The following is a 21,264-nucleotide window of genomic DNA, read 5'->3' as shown; positions in this document are numbered from 1 at the left end:
TCAGTGATTGGCAGTAAATCGCCATCACCTGCTTTCAAATGGAGGCGATTAACTACTAATCAAGAAACCGGTTTTACTGACTAGATGTGCATGATAATCGAATTCGATTAATTGCACAGCCCTACATCAATGTAGAGCATGCTAACTAAAATGATAACAACCATACATTTTTTTTTTTGTACGCTGAAATTTCGTGAATTACAAAAACCTCGTCCACACTAAGCATAACAAATGTAAAGCGCATTAGCAAACATGAGATTCATATGTAAGCTTCGTTCACACCAAGCACAATAACGATAACTACAACTAAAAAAAATTTAAATCGATGTAATTCTGTGAAAATAATGCAAACCACAGCAGAGGCATAAAACATACATCAGTGAACGTAAAACTAGTACATAACGTCACACCAAGGGCGATAACTATACAGTTTTGTCCGTTTACCTGTCCGTTTACACCAAGAACGATAACTGTAGACCTTAACTTTTAATATTTGCTGTAATTCTAGGAAAATAGTTAAATCCACGATAACAACACAGAGGAACAATAGTGTTGGAATCATTTTCAGATCGTTTTTTTTCAGCTAAAGAACTATAAAAAAAAATTACCAGGTAATCAGAATCAACCAGACTTTAAAGAGCTCGAGCACTTAAAGTGATAGTTCGTCCAAAAATGAAAATTGTGTCATGAATTACTCACCCTCATGTCGTTCCAAACCCGTAAGACCATCGTTCATCTTCGGAACACAAATTAAGATATGTTTGATGAAATCCGAGAGCTTTCTGACACTGCATAGACAGCAATGCAACATTAAAATAGTCCATGTGACATCAGTGGCTCAACATTTGTTCCGTGTCAGACTTTCACGCATTCACGAGAATACCACGATGCATGCGTGCGCATTCCTCTGCTTGAAAAACTACTGTCTCATGGACTATTTTAACAATGTTCTAAATACATTTCTGGGCCTTCGGATTTCATGCAAATATCTTAACTTGTGTTCCGAAGATGAACTGACATGAAATGACAGAATTTTCATTTTTGGGTGAACCATGAAGCTTATAATAACAACAGAGCATTAGTATGTGTTGGTGTGGATGCTAAAATGTATTATTCTGTCAACTGCCCCAAACACTCACACACAGGCACTGAGCCATCCTTAATGGTCAGCCCTGTTATTACAGTAATGAGAATCACTATTAGGAATAAACTTCAAAACAACACTCTTGAATCATTACTGTAATGAGAATATTGAGCGATAATGAGCTTCATTGTCCTGAAAGTAATGTCATGAATAGGTTTCATTTGAAAGCTATTACTATTTATTATTACTATTATTATTTTGAGGTAAAAATGTGTCCTGGACATGTTTTCAGGAGATACACACTGGCAACCATCACTGCAAGTTGTGTAGTTTGTTTTTCTCCAGGTTTTATACTTCTCCTAATTCATTAATAAATGCATCTTTCTTGTTTATCTCTCTGAGCATTCGCTAAACAAAGCTTTGGGTGCTAATGCAAATTAAAATGTGCAGGTGTGACTGGTTTCCTTGATAGGGGAGACGTTATTTCCACAACAACAAACAAAAAGCCGCTGCTACTTGCTGCTTAATGTTATTAATAAGCTGAAAGAAAATCTGGTGGGGACATGAAAACTTTAAAATGATCTTTTTAAAATGGAGCGGAAAAGAAGACAAGGCTTTAAAGATAGTTAATAATGGTTTGATCATTTTATAGCCTGGCTGGGAGATATTCTGTAATTAACAGGGGCAGAGAAAATGAAATCAGGTTGTCAGGGTTGCAGAAGTTAATAATGTAAAAGCGCAATTTTCACCGTTCATTAATCTAGAGAGCACATCGCTGGAGGCCATCTGCAGGGTTTTTTAAGTGTGGACAAGCTATTGTTTTGACACGCAGGGTATTGCTGAGAAAACAGGGTGTAGACTAAAAGCAAACACAAGAGCTTTTCTTAAAGAAGTAGTGCACCCGAGAATGAAAGCTGTGTCATTTACTCAGCCTCAATGTACTGAAACTTGGTGCATCATGTCAAGAAAAGTGAGAACCAATGTTATTCAGCGTCACTGCTAACAACATGGCGTGACGCGTACCGATGCGCCGTATTTGAATATAAGCAAACTAGTGCTGCACAATATTAGAAAATACTGACATTGCAATATTTTGCTTTTATATAGAATTACTGAAAATCTAAATATTGCAATATCAGATTCAATATCAATATCAGTTCCAATATAAATATTCATTTATCTAGAATGATTTGGGTGATTTTGTTAGGGAGCATATATGCATAAGAAATAAAAAATAATTGTAAAAGTATATATGTGTCGTCTGTGGAACACAAAAGAAGATGTTTTGAAAAATGCTCATGCTGCTCTTTTCCACACAATGAAACCGAATGAGGGGCTTGGGCCAGTAAATGGCCAAAACCACCATATATTAATTTAACTGCAGCCTGCCAGGATTTTATTTATTAACAGCTCACGCACCCCTAACCCGAGATTAGCAGATTTGCCATTTATTTCAGTTATTTTTTGTCTGTTCCTAAAGCTAAGCCAACATTTTACAGAAAACAGCATAAAGAGCTTGTTGCATCATTTTTGGATCTTGACAAGCGAAGCCCCTTATTCAATTTCATGGTATGGAAAAGAGCAGCACAAACATTTTTCAAAATATCTTCTTTTGTGTCCCACAGAAGAAAGAGTCAAACGAGCTTTGATGAATCATAAAATTGCTCTGGCAAAACCACTTTACTCACATGGCAACAGAGAACAAAGTATTAACTAACATGAACCATTGCAAAACATGGTAATACAGCACATAAAACCCAAAACCGAACGCGACAATTGATCCTATGGGCACTGTGGGATGCTCAGTTGCTTTTTTTGATGTTGAAAGCAGCAAAGAGAATAACCATGGAAACAGGAGGGGGGTGTTTTCAAAGGGAGGTTTCGCCTTATGTAATATTCAGTACCAACGATGCCACCAAGGAGGATATTGGGATAAACTGCCCTCACAACCCAAAAAACAAAGGCATTTTACACGCATCAGGCAGTAAATACCGGTGAAAGAAAAACTAACACTTCCCTGGAAAGGCACAAATATTATACAGCTGACAGCGAACAAATCAATATCCTCAAGTCTCAAGCCTCAAGCTTTCACCACAACATGTTGCTTAGCCAAACTGCGCTGTTACCACGAGCATTGCCAGACAATAACATTTTCCATCAGACCAAATTGAGGAATTGAAGAGTGAATTTGTGGCCGAGAGCTCTCTGTCGGAGCAGGGAACAGGCTGTTTGGATGCACGCCAGGCTCAAATGATCTTTAGTTTTAGCAATCTCCTCATGCGATGGACTCAAAACAAGCTAAACTAGCGCCTGGCTTCCCAGCTTGGGCTTAAAGGGAAACGCAGGACTGACGTTGTTCTCCTGCAGCGCGAGCAATTTTGAGATGAATATCAAAGACGTTAGACAGACAACAGACCATCTCTGCTTCCTGACGGAGATATTATGCAACGTGTGAATAATTCCTCAGCCATTTGATGTTTCTTTGATGGCCTTGTTATTTGAGGTATTGGATTTACGGATCATGCGTGCAGAGGCAGGCATCAAAATTTGCGCTATAATATCTCAGAGTTAAAAAATGTAGGGTGTTATTGACAGCAGGTAAATAACTGTGTGATTAAATAACTGAACGATGCTTAAAATGTAAAGGTGTTTAAACCTGCAGGTTAGGATCATGCATCAGGCTCAGTCTGTATGAAAGGAAATCAAGTGTACACTACAATCATTTTTGTTTATGTCTTGTTTTCCAATTAAAGTATCTAAACATCATGAAAGAAGATCAAATTACATTAAGAAGGTTAAGACTTGTTTTCATAAAACATTGGCAAAGTATGAATCTCGTTTTAAGCAAGAATCGCCATGAATTTATGCTTTCAACAAAATTAAATTATTTGTCCGAAACATATATTGAATTTTAGATATACATATTTAACGAAGAAATTTGATATAAATATTTAAAACATTAATATTGAATTCTACATATACATATTTAACTTAAAAAACATTTACACTGAATTTTTGATATAAATATTTAACAAAACGTAATTATTGAATTCTAGACATACATACTTAACTTTAAAAAAACATAGAATTTTTGATATAAATATTTAAATATGCATTTATATTGAATTTTAGAAAAATAAATGTTCATATATTATATATGTATGCAAGTACACATTTTTATACACATGCATTTTTTTATATTTAAATAAACACATAGGCTATATTTCATTTTAGATATTAATATTTACATTTAAATCAAAGTTTTAAACAAGTTTGCTTAGAACTTTAATAGCCTTTTAAAGTATGTTTGGATGAAACAAGATCAAAATTCTGATTAAGAAGCTGATTTTTTGGAGTGTAAGTATAACACATCAAAGGGACGAGGGGTGTCGAGTTGATTTTCTTTGAACAAACAGGGTTCTTCATCTGCCATCATATCTAATCATTTACTCCAATTCACTTTCTCAGACTGTGATGGAGGAGAATTAATTCTCTATGTCTGCTTTTTATCTTGGAGAGGGACCCCGCTGTGCGTGTCGAGTGTGTGAACATGTGTTTAGTCTGCCTGAGTAACTGGTTTAACCTCTCTCTCGCTCCCCCACTTTTTATTGTGAACGTCTAGTAGTCATGCATCTGTGACCAGAGCTTCCAAACAACTCAGTTTCACCTAAAAAGGAGTCAATGACCCTTAATGACTTTTATTGATCTTTTTTTTTAAAGCTTAAGTGTATAATTTCTGTTATTGTCAGCGTCAACATACATAATTACAAAAATAAACAGTTTTTACCTAAAAGCTCTCCCTGTCTTTCATTGCAAACAGATGGTTTATACTGGTGCCACATTGTTACACTTTACAGGGAAACTGACCTAAATATGGCTCACTTATAACTGTCTCTGCATATTAAAAAGGTAGAAGAAAGTATTTTTATTACACATCATTAAACAATTCAAAATCATGTTAAAACAACCAGCATCATAATGATTTTCCACTATCCACACATGCAGGAACACAATGTTCAGATAGCAGTTAATTAAATGCATCCTCATAAACACTTGCACAGATTGCTGTTACTACAAAATAGCCTAAATAAATGCGAAAACATCGATTTTACAATCTTTCCAAATATTATTGTTTTGTAAACATACATTTTGATACAAGGTTGCCATATTGGAAACACATGGAACAGTAAACCAGGTGTCAACAAGGACTTTCATCAACAGATGGAGTCCATAGTGCAATGAAGCAGGAAAACGGTTCGTTTATTAAAAATCGTTAAATATCATCGGCAGCTTGAGATTCCAGTCAATTCAGTCAGGTTTCAGGGTAAAATTCATATGGATGTATTTATTTTTTCAATATTCTAATCACTTTTAAATGATGACATTAATTTTTAAAAGGAAAAAATATTTCCAGTCTCGTGAGTAATAAGAAAAACTGCATGCCTAAAAATTTTAAAATATTTTTAAATGGTGTACATGACAGTGTCTTCAAAAGTATTTTATGTGAATATACACATTTAGGCTACTTAACGTTTGCAAATATCTAAACAAGCATAGTTTACATTAGCATAGAGTATTTCTGATAAAAATAAAGCAAACTGACCAACTTGTTTATGACACTTAGACATAATTCCACACAACAAATGCTATTTTTCCTCCATGACTATTCAAAGTCTGTCTAAATGTGAGTTTGCCAGCAAAATAACAACAACACAAGCAAAACTGTACCTTAAACTCATCTCCAGCATGTCAGAGTATTCCTGTGTTCATAAGCGACGAGAGAGAGAATTAAAGAGACAGACAGAAAGAGAGAAAGAGAGACAGCATAAGGAGGAGGAGAGTGAGAGAAGTGCATGTGGGATGAAGGGAAGAGTGAAACAGACGGAGCTCAAGAGAACAGTGAGGGTTCGAGAGACACAGACAGAAGGACAGAAGGGAAGATAAACCGAGGGAGGAGGAGGAGGAAGAGGAGGGTGTTTCATGGGCGTGTGTGTGAGAGAGAGGCAGGAATGCATGCGCTATTGTAAAATGGGACACTGTGTGTGTGCGTGGACAGACAGGAGAAAAACAAATGTGTGTGCACACTTATTAACCGAAAGAAAACAAGCGAACGTCGTAAACTGTAACCTCATACCGCTGTTGAGAGGGTGCGAGCATCATAACGGAAAAGAGACAGAAGAAAAGACGGAGAGCAACAGGTTGATGAGCAGTCTCCCTAGAAACAGCAGGGAACAGCTGTCCTGTGGTTTTATTTTCACTCGCTGCAAACGAGTGACGCAACAAACTACAACGACCTGCCCGCCATTAAATCAACTAAACTGCGTAGTTTCTCACCTCGCAAATCGCGTGTTTACACGATAAGCGATGTGTGAATTTGCAACAGCATACTACTATTATTTCTACCAATTCCTTATCCAACATATTTTACAAGCTATTTCCTGTGAATGTGCCAGACTTCTGATTCTTTAGCCGCTTCAGATAAATAAGTGCAAACTTCGTTAGCGCGCAGATAAATAAGTAAACATTTGCGCTGCAAAACCAGTGCAAAAAATGAAAATAATATGACAACAAATATCAGTTTGCAATTTAAAGCAGTGTAACACACTGTTTTTGTACAGGTAAAATAACTTGAAGCACATGACACCGGAAGTCTCGCACATTCAAGTTAGAAATGGCCACGCCCGCTCTTATATTGAAGGTACATTTATGTCAATTTAAAACTACAAATCTGTTTTGATCGTTCATTTACACGGCAAATGTGTTTTGTCGGGCTAAAAAAATGTGAATTTGTGAAAACACGATAAACGATGTGTGAATTCGCAACAGCATATTACTATTATTTCTAGAATTTCTTTATCCAACATATTTTACAAGCTATTTCCGCGAGACTTCCGATTCTTTAGCCGCTTCAGATAAATAAGTAAACCTTTGCGCTGCAAAACCAGTGTGTGTGTATGATTATCATAGTAAAATAAAATAATATGACAACAAATATCAGTTTGCAATTTAAAGTAGCGTAAAGCGCCGTTCACACCAAGAACGATAACGATAAAGATAACGATATTAGCGTCCACACTAGCGAACGATATCGTCTGTTTATTCTAAGCGCACGTGCGTCTGCTGCTTTAAATTCTCCAGCTCGTTATAGCAGGATGGATTCTGATTGGCTGTCAGTGTTTTTATCGTTCATCAGCTGGAAAAAAATCCTTCTGGAAGTGATTCCAACGATACTGTTTCTTTGTGCCTTTATCGTTATAGTTGTGGTGTGGATGCTGCTATTCTTTAATCCTGAAAACGATTTTTAGAACTATACCTTTATCGTTATCTGCTTGGTGTGAACGGGCCTTAAAACACATTGTTTTTGAACAGGTAAAATAACTTGAAGCACATGACACCGGAAGTCTTGCACATTCAAGTTAGAAATGGCCACGCCCGCTCTTATATTGAGGGAACATTTAAGTCAATTTAAAAATGCAAATGTGCTTTGGTCGTTCATTTTCACTGCACATGTGTTTTGGCGGGCTAAAAAATGTGAACTTGTGAAAACGTTTCAAAGTTCAACGTTTTTGTAAATGATATCAGTATCGTTCCAGTGTAAACTACAAAAACGCAAATTTGTGAAAATCTAATGTCATGTGCATATGGATAGGCTACATGTTGTGTGCAGGGCATACTAGTGTTTCTTTACAAACTAGCATTGCCAGATATTAGCCTGGCATGCATAACACAGATTTAGTCAATTTTGCGAATAGGTCTACACGAGCGGAAAAGTTGTAAGTGAAACTTATCGCAATCCGATTCAATCAGATTGCGTTTTTGCATTTAAGGGTATATTCACACCAGGAAAGTCCACTAGTTCACTTGCTTTGGTCCAGACCAAATACAATGTTGTTGTTTTTTTGTTTGGTGCGGTTCACTTTCACACTGCCCTTTTTGCAAGTGAACCAGAAACTGTTAACAAAACCACACGTGTGCTTAAGGTCATCCATTCATTGGTTCATCCATTCAACCGTACCAGAGTTCATTTGGAAGCGGCTCAAGACCACCTCTTCAGCTGGGTCTCGGTACGGTTGTTTGGTCCGCACCCGAGTGATATTGCTGTATTCACACTTGCCCAAAAGATCCGCATCAAGAGGGGAAACGAACTTGAGTTCAATTCAATTGAACCAAACAAGACAGGGTGTGAATACACCCAAGCCCAAGACAGTAATGTAATTAAAAAACACAAAAATAGCCTCCTACACCCTCTTTCACATTACTCCACTTAAACTCGGCTGAAGTGCTGCGGATCTTCTGGCAAGACATGGGAATTCATTCAGTGCATGGTTCTCTACTGGCTAGCAGTTCAGTGTACATTGATGCTACTCTCGTTATTGAGGTGCGTGATGAGATTGAATAAATCCACTTATATTTTTAAGAACTATTTTTAATTTCAGCAGCACATTTTTAGAGACACAGCAAAAAATGCGAGACGCAAGTGCAACGGTCAAATGTGTCCATCTAGTGCATGTTTACATACAGTAGAGAACAATTGAAAAGCAGCAGTGGAATTCAACACATTCTTTGTGAATAGCCTCAAAGAGTAGTATGCTGTTCTGAATTCAGCAACAGTGTTTGAAGAGGCCCCGGCGACTCATCCTGTTTACTATGTATTCATGTCTTTTTGGAGATAAATTGATTCAATATTTAATCTTCATTTTCCCCATATAAATAAATGGGTAACTATGGTGGGATGTGTTTCCTCCATGGTAAACTATGTCAGGTTCTTTTTTTTCAATTTAACAAAGTGTTCTGCTTTGACATGCTGCATTGTGATCAAAATCATTAAATATAATTTCAAACCTGTAGTCAACTCTGTTAATTATAATGTTAGCAGTTTGTTGCATCGCTGTTGGTGTAGGTGTGAGATGAAGGACAGAGAGGGTTGTGTGTAAATGTGTGTGTGTGTGTGTGTTTTCCAGGTTCATTGTCTATGATATCTATTATTGAGATGCCCCCCCCCCCCCCAGTCAGTAACTGGATATGACTGGACAAACACAGCTAACAGAACATTCCAATTAACTAGCGCTGTTGAAAGAGCCGCCGACTTACTCTGTGTGACATTAAACGCAAACAACAGATAATATAGTACAAATGGAAACGTAGATGAAAGAAAAGCAGGGCTGTATAAAAGGTAACACGTATAACATCACATACAGGTCCACAGTAAAGGAAATCTCTTACCACATTACATTTTTAAGGGGTCTGACAATGGCAGGCAAGGAGAATTTTACCTCAGGTAAAATTAACATCAAACCAGCAGTGATATTTCAACATGTCTGCATTTGCCGCAACATGCTGGGTCTGACACATCTAGTGAAAATTGTCTGTGAGATTATTTTCAAGAAAAGCAGCCAGATCCAGAATTATAATTCAATTAATAATTTCTTTCTCTATGAAATGTAGCAAGCCAGCTGAATGATCTACACATCCCAAAACAAGAAATCAAGGAATTGCACAGTCTGTATTTCAAGGATACAGGTGAGCTGAAGTTGTTTTGGTGGTTCATAGACACTTCTACACACCAAACCTCCCCAAATCTGCCTGCCGATACTCTCTGGAGGGAAGTGAAAGACCTCCAGTAGGGGGGAAAGGTAGGGTTTGGGGTCTCCGCTGTTCACTATCATGCGCAGGATGAAATGTATTAAAAAAAGAGTCCTTGGATTCAAACTATGGGCTCTTTGTTAGGTTTTCTCTGTTGTGGGGATAGTTCAGGGACTGATATCCATCTAGTCTACATCATGTCACACCTCAGATGCTGTCAGAACTGAGAGAAAACAGGAAAGTCAATCAACACCAGCTAATGAGTATTCACTTCCTGCTCGGCGTTCTTGATGTTTTTTTGAAGATTTTGGCATGTTTTATGAGAAACCTGGCAAAAACGTTTATTTAACATGAAAAATAAAAGAAAGAAATAAGAAATCGCATTTAAAGTCTATGCAAATATAGGATATTTTGCATTGCATCTTCTATTTTCATGACCCCATGATTTTATTTCCTGTTTCATATCGACAGGAAGGAGGGAGGAGCATGCTAATTCTAGACAGAATTTGATTGGATAATGATTTGTACACGCCTCTGTGTGCAAGATGAGTCATCAATATTTTTAGTCCTCCAAAAGAGATGCATATATATGCCTAAAGGTTGTTTTTCCCCCAAAGTTTTTAATGGGTAGTCTAGCAGAGATGAGAGCAGAGAAAGTCCTTTTATCATTAAAAATAGTTTTACAGGAAAAACATATTTTCATTCCCATAATACAAGAAAAAAATCCATTCTCATTACTGCAATGAAAAAAATGCTATATTAAATTGTAACGTATTAATAAAGCAAGGTACTGTTTGTTGTATTCCTTTTGTTTTTACTTATTTAAATAAGAAACCAAAAAATATGGCAAGTAGTAAGAATCTAATGAGAATTTTCATTGAAAATAATAGATAAACTCCATGAAAAAATTGGTGTAGAATCAATTTTCACTCAGAAATTTCTATTAAATTTCAGAATCACAAAGAAACACCAAGTTGTTAAGAGTTAAATATGCCATTTTGAAGTAGACAAACTGAAATCCTACTTTCCTGTAAAATGTACTCCAATAATCAAACATATTTTTTTTACAGTGCATTTGCATGCATTGTGGTAATGAAAATCTGTGGGTGAAACATGCCTTAAGTTAACTGTCATGAAAATAATGTCAGGTTTCATTTTCTTTATGCAAAATGCAAATGCAACCTGGTCCTGTTTTTGTGAGATTTACCAAAAACGAGTAAAACTCTCAGCTGTCAGGTTTGCACTCAGCTCTAACCTTGATCTCGCTATAATAAACAAAACAGAACGGATAACAGCAAGACAAAAAAGAAAGAGGAACTGCAAACTCATGTTACTGTGGGGAGGGCCAGACCGGTGTCCATTTCCCTTTAATATTGTAGGGAGGTAATAAAGAGGAGAGAACTGAAACCAGCCCAGCTGACAGTGAGGCCAGATAGGAGCGGCCATATGATCCCATCAAACCCAGCCTGCCTTTTACCTGAGCTGCAGCGTCTGTGGGGGAGAGCGCAGAAACCAGAACGCTGAGATGTTCTGTCAGCCCGGCTTTATTACCTGACCCTGACGCTGGAGCAAGTCAACATGAATTCACTGCAGCCAGATAACCAACACTCAGAAACGCATACAGCTATATGTCGTAAAAAGACATATACCACAAAAATTGAGGGTCCAGTTTGTCTCAATCTGTGTTTTTTACATGTTAAAGAGACTTGGATGTTGTGTCGCTGTAAAGCTGCATTTCCTCTAATACTGCTGAACTAACAATGATTAAAAAAATACTCATCCTTGTGTTGTTCTAAACCTGTGTGGCTTTCTTTCTTCTGTGAAACGCAAAAGAAGATATTTTGAAGAATGTATGGACAAAAACAGTTGAAACAATGAAAGTCAATGGGGTCTTTCATTGTATGAGGGAAGGGAACTTGAGATCTTTTCAAACCCAATTACCGCTAGGTAATTCCAAGTTTATATCTCACTTTTTTTGTTTTCACCACAAAATAAACAATAAAAAAGGTAATTGTGAATTTTATCTTACAATTATGATTTTTTTCCCCCTCAAAATTCACAATTAAACGATTCTCACAGTCGCAATTACCTTTTTGAAATTTTTATCCCATGTTGGAAACAGGCTTCCATTGTCTAGCTTGTGTTTACATTGAAAAACGATGGAAAAGCATTGCAGTGAAACGCAAAAACTCATTCTGTGTGAACAGACTAAAGCACAGCATTGCAACATGCTAAAACAACTCTAAACGTCTTATTAACCACATAGCAACCCCTTGGAAACCAACCAGGGCTGCGTTTCCCAAAAGCATTGTAAGCGTAAGTTGATCGTAACTCCATTGGTGGCAATGGGTCTACGATGTACCTAGGCTTATGATGCTTTTGGGGAATATAGCCCAGAACATTACACACTGTAAAACAAATTCCGAAGTTGTAAATAAAACAATTGGAGTATGTTTTACAAGAAATTACCATTTCTGTTTTTGGATGTTAAAATTTCCCCTTTAATTCAATGGTACTTGCTGTTTCTTTGTAACTACTTGTGAAATTTGCTTACTTCAGTCTTACTCAGTCCACTGTTGTGGAAAGTAGCTGTATGTAAACATTCAACCAGAAAACAAAATCTAATATCTAAAACCCCCTAAAGTAAATGTTTTTGGTTCACTCAAAACTCATGAGGACATAACCAAACATCTACAAACTAACTAGCTAGGTAAACATTTCACATGAACACCATTACAAGCTGTGAGTCACATGTTGAATCAAATCATTAAAAGGCAAAGCTTCTGGTCCAGCAAAGAAAGCTTCCCTCACAGGGCGGAAGAGAAACACGCGGCGAAGCGACGTGGGAGCCAGGTTCATCCGGGATACTGCATAGTTCTCATTCCTCACAGATGAGAAGTGAGGTGAGGAAGAAGGAGGGAGATCTTTGGGTGAAACACAGGAGTACAGCAGAACAACAGCCCTCTCTGCCCGTCTCCCAGCCCTGCTAGCCAAAACACAGGCCGCTAGTGGAGACCAGAATGCCAACAGAGCGCTAACAATGCTCAGCAGTCAATATACTGAAGCCTCTACGGTAACAGAGCAGCATGACGGACAGACACACTCAACAAGTTATCTGTGGTGCAACACATATCCAAAGTATCCTTAAAAACTACAAAGTATTTGTTGGTTACCCTATGCGTACGATAGGGTAGGTGCACAATTTGTTCAGATTTTCCACATACTCTGTACACTCAGCTCACACATGAGCCTTGAATGTTTTTGTAGTCATTTGTTTGTCCACAAGGTGGCAACACTGGCCCGGGCTGTTGTTTCAAAGTCGAACAATAAAGGACACTGAACAACAACTACTGGAGACACAACAACAACACCAGACATTCACACTGACAAGTACATACAAGGTGGCTAAAGGCCCGGGTATACTTCACTTTCTGCATTCTGTTTAGTCTCGTGCACAGCCGCATCAAAGTATACTCAACCGCAGAGGAGCGCGGATGGACGAGCTCAAACATGCGCAGTACCACCTAATTGGCTCGTTCCGTCTCAACATTAACCTCGCGTCTGCGCAGTTGTACATGAACCATCCACTCGGTCACAAAAATTGGGCTGCACGCGGACACTTCTGAAGGCAAAAATTGCATCATAAGGACACTGAGTGAACCGTTCACACAAAGAACGACAAATATATTAGCATGCACACTAACAGAGGTTAACGTTTTGTTTATTATAAGTGCACAGCAGTTTTGTCATCTGCCGCTTTAAATGCTCAAGCTCTTTAAAGTCAGGTTGATTCTGATTCTGATTCGTTTCTCAGTTTGAAAAAAATCGTTCTGAAAGCGATTCCGAAAATAGCGTTCCTGTATTGGTTTCATTATAGTTGTGGTGTGGACTACACTATTTTCATAGAATTAGGATGATTATTAAAACTTTATATTTTAGTTGTCATTAAAATTGTCATTTTTGGTGTGAATGGCCCTTTAAAGGATTGTTCACACCGAGAATGATAACTATAAAGATAACTATAACAATAATTATATTACCATCCACACCTACGTACAATATCATTCTGTTGTTGGCTCGATAGCCTAGTGGGCAGTGTGTGGACATATAACGCTGTAGAGTTACGGGTGTCCCGAGTTCGAATCCCTCCCCCCTCTCACTTCCTGTCTACTCCATACATATATATTTATTTTTTATTTTTGCCCAATTTTTGTGACAGTGGATGGTCCATGTACAACAGTGCAGATGAGAGGTTAATGTTGAGACGGAACGAGCCAATTAGGTGGCACTGCGCATGTTTGAACTCGTCCGTCCGCGCTCATCCGCAGTTGAGTATACTTTGACGCGGCTGTGCACAAGATTAAACAAAATGCAGAAAGAGAAGTATACCCGGGCCTTTAGCCACCTTGCATGTAGCTACTTGTACTGTTGTTGTTGTTATTGTGTTATACAGTCGGTACTGAAATTTTAAAAATGTCCATTTCCTGCTAACATTTGAGCTCCAATCAGCTGTGATTAAGAATCCACTCAACAGCACTCAAACGTTAGCGGGAAATGGGCGTTTTTAAAATTTCAGTACCGACTGGTATCGTGGTCGGTGCTTTTGACAACACTACTATAGATATGAATAATGCTTCAAAACATAAAGCAAATTTATGATTACCATTCATGGACATTTATGATTTTCACCTGGCGGTTGATAAATTGAAAAAAAAAAAAAAAAGGATTCAGATTCATATCTAGAGACCAGAATATCGTAGAGACTTAGGAATAGGATCTTTTTTGACTTGTGTCAGGAGGAAACCAACTAGATATTACCCAGAACACACTAGCAACTGCATAATAACAAACTTAATACCATTCAGAACAGGGTAGTTACACTGGCAACACCTTTGTATCAGGCCAATGAGTTCTGCATGTCTAAACTCAAATGTTCTCCAGAAAATGTAAAAATCGACTTAGTTTTGAAATACTTGAAATACTGGGCCAACAGAAGGCCTGCAAGCTCATACCTGCTGACAAAAAAGAATGGCATCTGCTGAAATAGCAAAAAAAAAAACAATTTACTCTACAGGATCAATGATGAAGTAGCAGTGAGAAGTTCTTCATAATACCTTCAAGGTCTGACTTTGCAGGTATTACAAAATATACAAATACAGATGGACTCTGGCAATAAAAACTGATTTTACAGCATAAAAAAAGCAACTGTTTGTGGGAACTGATGATAAAAAGAAATAACAGGATTTTCTAGTCATATGACTGTGGCATTCTTCACAGAATTAACCCAACACAAAACGGTCACAAGAAAATGGGTGACGGAGGGGAGAGGTCTCTTGGTGTGATGGTAGTTGGGAGACAGAACCGTATATTATTAAAACGAATATGGCATTGCATTTATAATGTATTTTTTAATAAATTAATAGATTTATTTAAAAAAAAAAACACCATTTACTTATATATGATGCTTGTTTGTTTAAATTTGAATTTGAAATGGTTTGTTTTGTGTTCAGGTTATGAAGAAAAAAAATCATTGCCATCTTACTGGGCTCTTCAGTCAAGTCGACAGCCAATAATGTTGTGTCAATTGCTCTGCTGTTTTGTCAGAGAAAATTCAATGGTGTCAGCAACAGTTTTTGGAAGGATATTTGAAAGACTTCCAGTGACAGCATCTCTGGTTTAATAGCATGCACCCTTTCTAGGCAAGAGCAAAAGAAGGGGCAGTAGCTCTAGACTGCTGCCAAAAATGGAGAAAAACTAGGCATTTGGGATTTTCCCACCATCATTTAAGGGAGCTTAGCGTTTGGAAAAAATGAGAGCGCCATCCTCTGCTATTGAGTTTTTTCAACAGGCTGAGTCATGTTTTGACAATACATGCTTTCTTTTTTCATACTGGATGCTTGTGAATAATGGGATATTGGCATAATTATAGAACACATGGGCATATGACATTTGATGTGAGTTTTACAAGCCTAAAACATCAGTGGAAAGCTCATCGAATTGGGCGAACCAGTTTGAGGCTTCAGACATGATGCTCTGGTTAGCCAAACGGCATCTGTTGCGCCTGAGTTTGGCAGACTGGTAGGGATTTGCGCTGGGGGAGACGGGGACGGGGTGGGGGGAGACGGGGGGTTGTGTCTTCCGTGGTCAACCCCTCTAAATCTAGTCCCTGTAATTTACTCTGGGCTGTGTTTGCCACATACTTCACTACTGATTCATTCCCAAGCATCCCTCCAGTTAGAAGAAACAACTTTTACTATAACATACTACCAATCTATCATACTACACATACTGTAGTATTTCTGCAGTATGTATATTTTGTATGCATAGAATACTTAATGTACTACATTTGCTAAAATGTGCAGTATACAACAGATCACACTGAATGGAATATTGTATCCCACAATGCAATGCACTCAACTTGACCTTCCATTTGCAGTTTGACGAATTAAACTGTAAAATCAACCATAATATTAAAAATCTATTCATTGACGCAATATTTGATCAGGTTGCCAAGAGGTAAAAGAATAGTTCACCCAAAAATGAAAATTTGCTGAAAATGTAGTCATCGTCAGGCCATCCGAGATGTAAATACGTTTTTGGAGAATATTTTGGAGAAATTCAGCATTATATCACTTACTCACCAATGGATGCTCTGCAGTGAATGGGTGCCGTCAGAATGAGAGTCCAAACAGCTGATAAAAACATCACAGTAATCCACACCACTCCAGTCCAACAATTAACGTCTTATAAAGTGAAAAGCTGCATGTTTAAAATGTCTTCATGATGGATTTGTTTCTTACAAACACATAACTTTTTGCTTTGCAAGACATTAATTGATGGACTGGAGTGGCGTGGATTACTGTGATGCTTTTATCAGCTGTTTGGACATTCTGACGGCACACATTCACTTAAATTCAATGAGTTTGAATTGTTTATCTTTCTAAATATTGCACACGAGTTTTAAAACCTAGTAGGCAGTATAGACTGTTCAGTATTCAGTATGCTAGTAGTATTTCTAAATTGTTCACAAAAGCATTTTTTTTATAATTTGCTGTTAATGAATTTAACATGAAAATTTACTCAAGAATGGTTTTACAAATGGCTGGCATAAAAATGTTTTATAAATGAGCCCTATAGCCTATAGCCAAAATGTCACAGGCACACAATTATGGTTTCTCACCACCAGTGGAAAAACGCCATTCATCTCATAACACAGCATAGCACAGACGGAAATAGAAGCTCTTCTCTCTCGGTGCTTTGAGTGGCTTTTAACTGTTAAATAAATGCACTTCGGTGGGAAACCTGTGTAATTTGAACTGCAGAGAAGCGTTAATGCCTTAAACCTCCACACTAGGTGACAATGCATTACTTTCATAAATGCTCCAACATTAACCCTGAATGAGAACAGCTGATAGTTTTCAACGCTATTTATTCACCTCATAATATATTAAACAGCTCTGCTAACCCTCATAAAGGCAACACACTCGTGCACATACATCAGCTGTTTAGATAATGTAAAGTGCTTCACCTTTCACCTGAATCTACAAATGCCGAAACACACACAGGAAGCCGGGGATTTTGCCAGACGTCAACAACGTCTCTTGCTATAATCCTCCTCAGGATGGATGGAAAGCATGGCGTTCCATTACAAGATGAACACCTCACCTGAGCAGAGACTGTAGGACGAACTTGGGAAAAATGACCTCGATATGACTGTCTAGCATTGACAAAATGGGAACTCTTTCAAAACATGCTTTAAAGGGTTTGTTCAAATGTACCTATACTTATGTGATTCTAAATACTGTTTACCACAAATGAAGATGTTTTGAGAAATGTTCATGCTGCTCTTTTCCATACAAAAAAAAGCAGGGGCTGTCAAGCTGCAAAAAAGACAAAATAACACCATAGAAATACCATGAAAGTAATCCATGACTCACATTCCAGGTTTTCTAAAGCATATTTTATGAGGATTTCACAAAGCTAGCATTCAGAAGATACTGAATTTGCACAAGAGTCATATGGAGCTTGAAATCCTAAGGTTTTGCTGTATGGAAAAAACTTTCTTCAAAATATCTTCTTTTGTGTTCCATGGAAGAAAGAACGTCATACAGGTTTGGATGAATATAAGATGACAGAATTTTCATGTTCGACTACTGTTTATTAAACAATTTACAGTATGATAAACATATTCAAAAGCGCCTGTTCACTGATTTGTCAACATACAGACGCACAGGAGCTGGTTTTACATGCTGCCATTATTCATGGTAACAAAATAAGGAACTCTCTGACAAAAGCCATTGTTGCTTGTCTCCACATAATTTTTTTCTGCATCAATCATTATAATGTGTGAGTGCAATCTATGATGTGAGACCAAAGACAACCTTTGAATGAGCAAACTCTGAAAAAGTAAGTAGCATTTCCCGCTGCACATAAGCTGGATCGTATTGGGTCAAAGGGTCATGCTTGGTTGATGGCAGGGGAACAAGGCATTTGTTCACAACCATTTTACTTCCACAATGTGATACGTTTCGGAGCAAAACAGGACATTAAACAAAATAAAGCTTGATTTTATTAATCAGGAATTGACTGGATGGTGAAAAGTGGCTTTTACATGACAAATCTTTAAACAATAGGCCTAAATAACTTGATTACATTGTATTAAAGGGCAGAGCAAGTTATTACAATCTGATGAAAGATTATTAAAGTTAAAATCGTTGCTTTGGCATTAAGTGGAATAACCAATATATCTAATGCACGAAAAATAAAAATGTCATGTCATGTGATGTTTAAGAGCAGCTTTTTATGATAGAAATTTCAAGAAAGTGTCAAGAATGACACATTGGGCCATCGCTCTCCTGATCCTGCAGTGTACAGGAAGTGCAATAAATGAAGACAAGGAAGTACTGTACTCTCCAGCAACACTGATCAATTTGGCCATACTACATTCTACATTGAAGAAAATGTGACTGGTGTTTGTGTTTGCCAAAAACCAAAAGCAATAGTAATAGTGATGCTTGCCTTAGCAAACACTATTGAGTACGTTATACCTTTAAAACAGTGCTGTGGTTCTTTTTGTCTTTTGTGTTTGTGTCAAGCACTTGGAGAAAACACTCATGAAAATCATTCCAAAGCTCTTTGCCAAGATTACAGAGGGTCTTATTAAATAATTCCCTTAGCTAAACAGAAAAGACATTCTACTGACTCTTAGAAACACAAACATGGACAAGCTCAAATGGATGAGATCAAGTGCCGACAATTAGCTGAATGTTAGAAAGAACTGCTGGAAATGATGAAAACAGCTAGTAAACATCATGCATTCTCAGATCAAACAGTGCCGTTTAGAAAGGAAAGAAGCGGTGTAGTATGTGTGGAAATGAGGGTAGTGTCCATATGGCAGACATGTGAGTGGGCGAAACATGTCGCCTTCCTACTGAAATCCAGGAAAAACGTTGGTATATTTGAAATTCTGCACAGCTGAGGAACAATGGCACAGCATTTGAATCTGAACAGGCCGAACATCTTTTAATTTAGATACCTGTGAAAATGTAAACATATGCACTCTGGGAAGCAGTTATAAACAGCAGCATTCAATATTTACACAAGATTTTATATAGTCCAAACTAACCATAACTGTCAAATTGTGTGAAGGTTGGGTTATGTCTCAGTTCAAGACTAGAATGATGGTAATTTGACAAAGAAGCTGGCAAACGTGACATTTAAGGCTAAACTCAATTTCAGTTGAGCCATGCCACATGCATGTCTACTGTGATATTGCAAAAGGGTCAAAAAGGGTCCAAGATAAAGAAAAGGAAAGATTTGTATAGATTTATGTCAGTTTTAAAAATGTCATCTGGTGTAACCATCAAGTAAAAATATATTTTCCTACCATCTTAAATACATGCGAGTCTACACATCTAATTCATTATTTTCAAAAACATTTTTAAAATCTATTTTTCAAGGTAAAAGTATTTTTTACAAATATGGTGAATTATTGATTCATAAATATAATCACATTTTGGGGAGTCACACCACATGACATTTTACTAATCTAACAAGATATAAATTGTTATTTTATATATTTTTTCCCCAGCATTTTTCTACATGCTGGTTGCAACACATAACTTTGATTTGGAAGTTTTCAAATTATTAATAAGCATTACTATTATTATTATAATATCAGGACAGTTTTAAGACATTTTGGACTTTATGTGCCCAAAAATATCAAAATAAATTTTACTTCGGAAATTATAAACATGCTCTTCATAGAACAGGGAAGTCATGTAAGAATTGCTTTTTAATATAAAGTTATAGATTTGGACCAAACTAAATATGCATCATGTTGTTGACCTAAAAGACTACACTAGATTGTTTTCAAAACTTGTCACCATGTTGATGTGTTGTGGACCATTGTAATGTGGTTAGGGGTTTGTTTTCACCACTCGGCTAACCCAGTGATGTTGAACACTGTTACCGCCTAATACAAGCGGTGAAATATACATGTGCTGATTCGGCATGCGGTGTGAAACAAGGTTTAATAAGTACCACTTAAAAGACCACTTAAAACACAGGTCAGCTATAAGATGCGTGTTTACACTTAAAATAAATGTGCTATCACAAAGCTGCATCGTCATTTTCACATGCCGACAATAAAAATAGACCAGTAGCTTTCAGATCTTCATAAGGTCTCTGATCCCTGTGAGGCCAACCATCACATGACAATGTTTTTCTCTGTTATGCTCTAGGCCTTAATAAAATAAGACAAGAGCCTTCTCCATTCTCGTCTCAGATCTAGCGGTAAAGTCCAGCACTGTAACCTTCTGTTCTGACCTACATATAATGCCAATTCTTTACATTGAATAAATCGCCTTGCAATAAAAGCACTGATCTAGGATCAGTTTGTGTCTTCCATGTTCAAAAGAGTTTGATTACATGGACAAGGAGAAGCCGATGCCTGATAAGCACTCATTTCCTGCCGTGCTTTGTATGTTCATGGGCTGTAGCCTGTGACTCACAGGTGTAGATGCTGTTTTGAATAGCCTGATCTTATTTGTCATTGAATTAAACTTCCCGATTTCAATCATCCCCCACGGTGACGAACGATACCTCAAAATAAGAAAAGATCGGACTCTGATTTTTTGCTTGGCAAATTGGGCCTACTTGCATTGAATGAGGGGTCCGATATCTAGTGACCGAGCAAATCTTGGTAACCAAACATTTGGCGGTAGGCACTGACTTCCAAAATATGCAGGGAAAAAATACTATGGAAGTCAATGGCTACAATTAACTTTTGGTTACTAATATTCTACAAAAAATCTTCTTTTGTGTTCAACAGAAGAAAAGCTCAATACAGCATTGGAACAACTTTTGAGAGTGAGAGGATGATCAGAAATCCCATCTACCCACTACTATCTATGTTTTGGCAATGTTTTTTAAAATGTAATCAAAAGATACAATCAATGCGTTGAGAAGATATAATCAAATGAATTGGTCTAGCATTGCGCATTATAACAAACTGTCCTATCTGCCGAATGCAAAGTCCAAACTTCACGAAATTTGGCATGAATAGACAACTGGACAGTCTGAGGATTTATGCCAAG

General features: G+C 37.3%; 1 protein-coding gene across 6 annotated transcripts in view; it reads right to left on the bottom strand.

Annotated features, from left to right (window-relative positions):
• Nucleotides 1–21,264, bottom strand: part of ptbp3 (polypyrimidine tract binding protein 3) — a 62,532-nt gene that overhangs the window by 35,115 nt on the left and 6,153 nt on the right. The window contains exon 1 of one of the 6 annotated variants that reach the window (XM_079410180.1): nt 5,813–6,016. The exons of 4 other annotated variants lie outside the window; for them this stretch is intronic. The gene's annotated coding sequence lies outside the window, so the exon portion shown is untranslated. Of the gene's footprint in view, nt 1–5,812; nt 6,017–21,264 lie in introns of those variants that run through there. One more of the 6 variants, XM_079410183.1, reaches the window with a different exon arrangement.

Source organism: Barbus barbus (assembly GCF_936440315.1).
Source record: "Barbus barbus genome assembly, chromosome: 47".
NCBI lineage: Eukaryota > Metazoa > Chordata > Actinopteri > Cypriniformes > Cyprinidae > Barbus > Barbus barbus.
The sequence above is the reverse complement of the archived record's forward strand: the minus strand, read 5'-3'. Positions and strand labels throughout refer to the sequence as shown.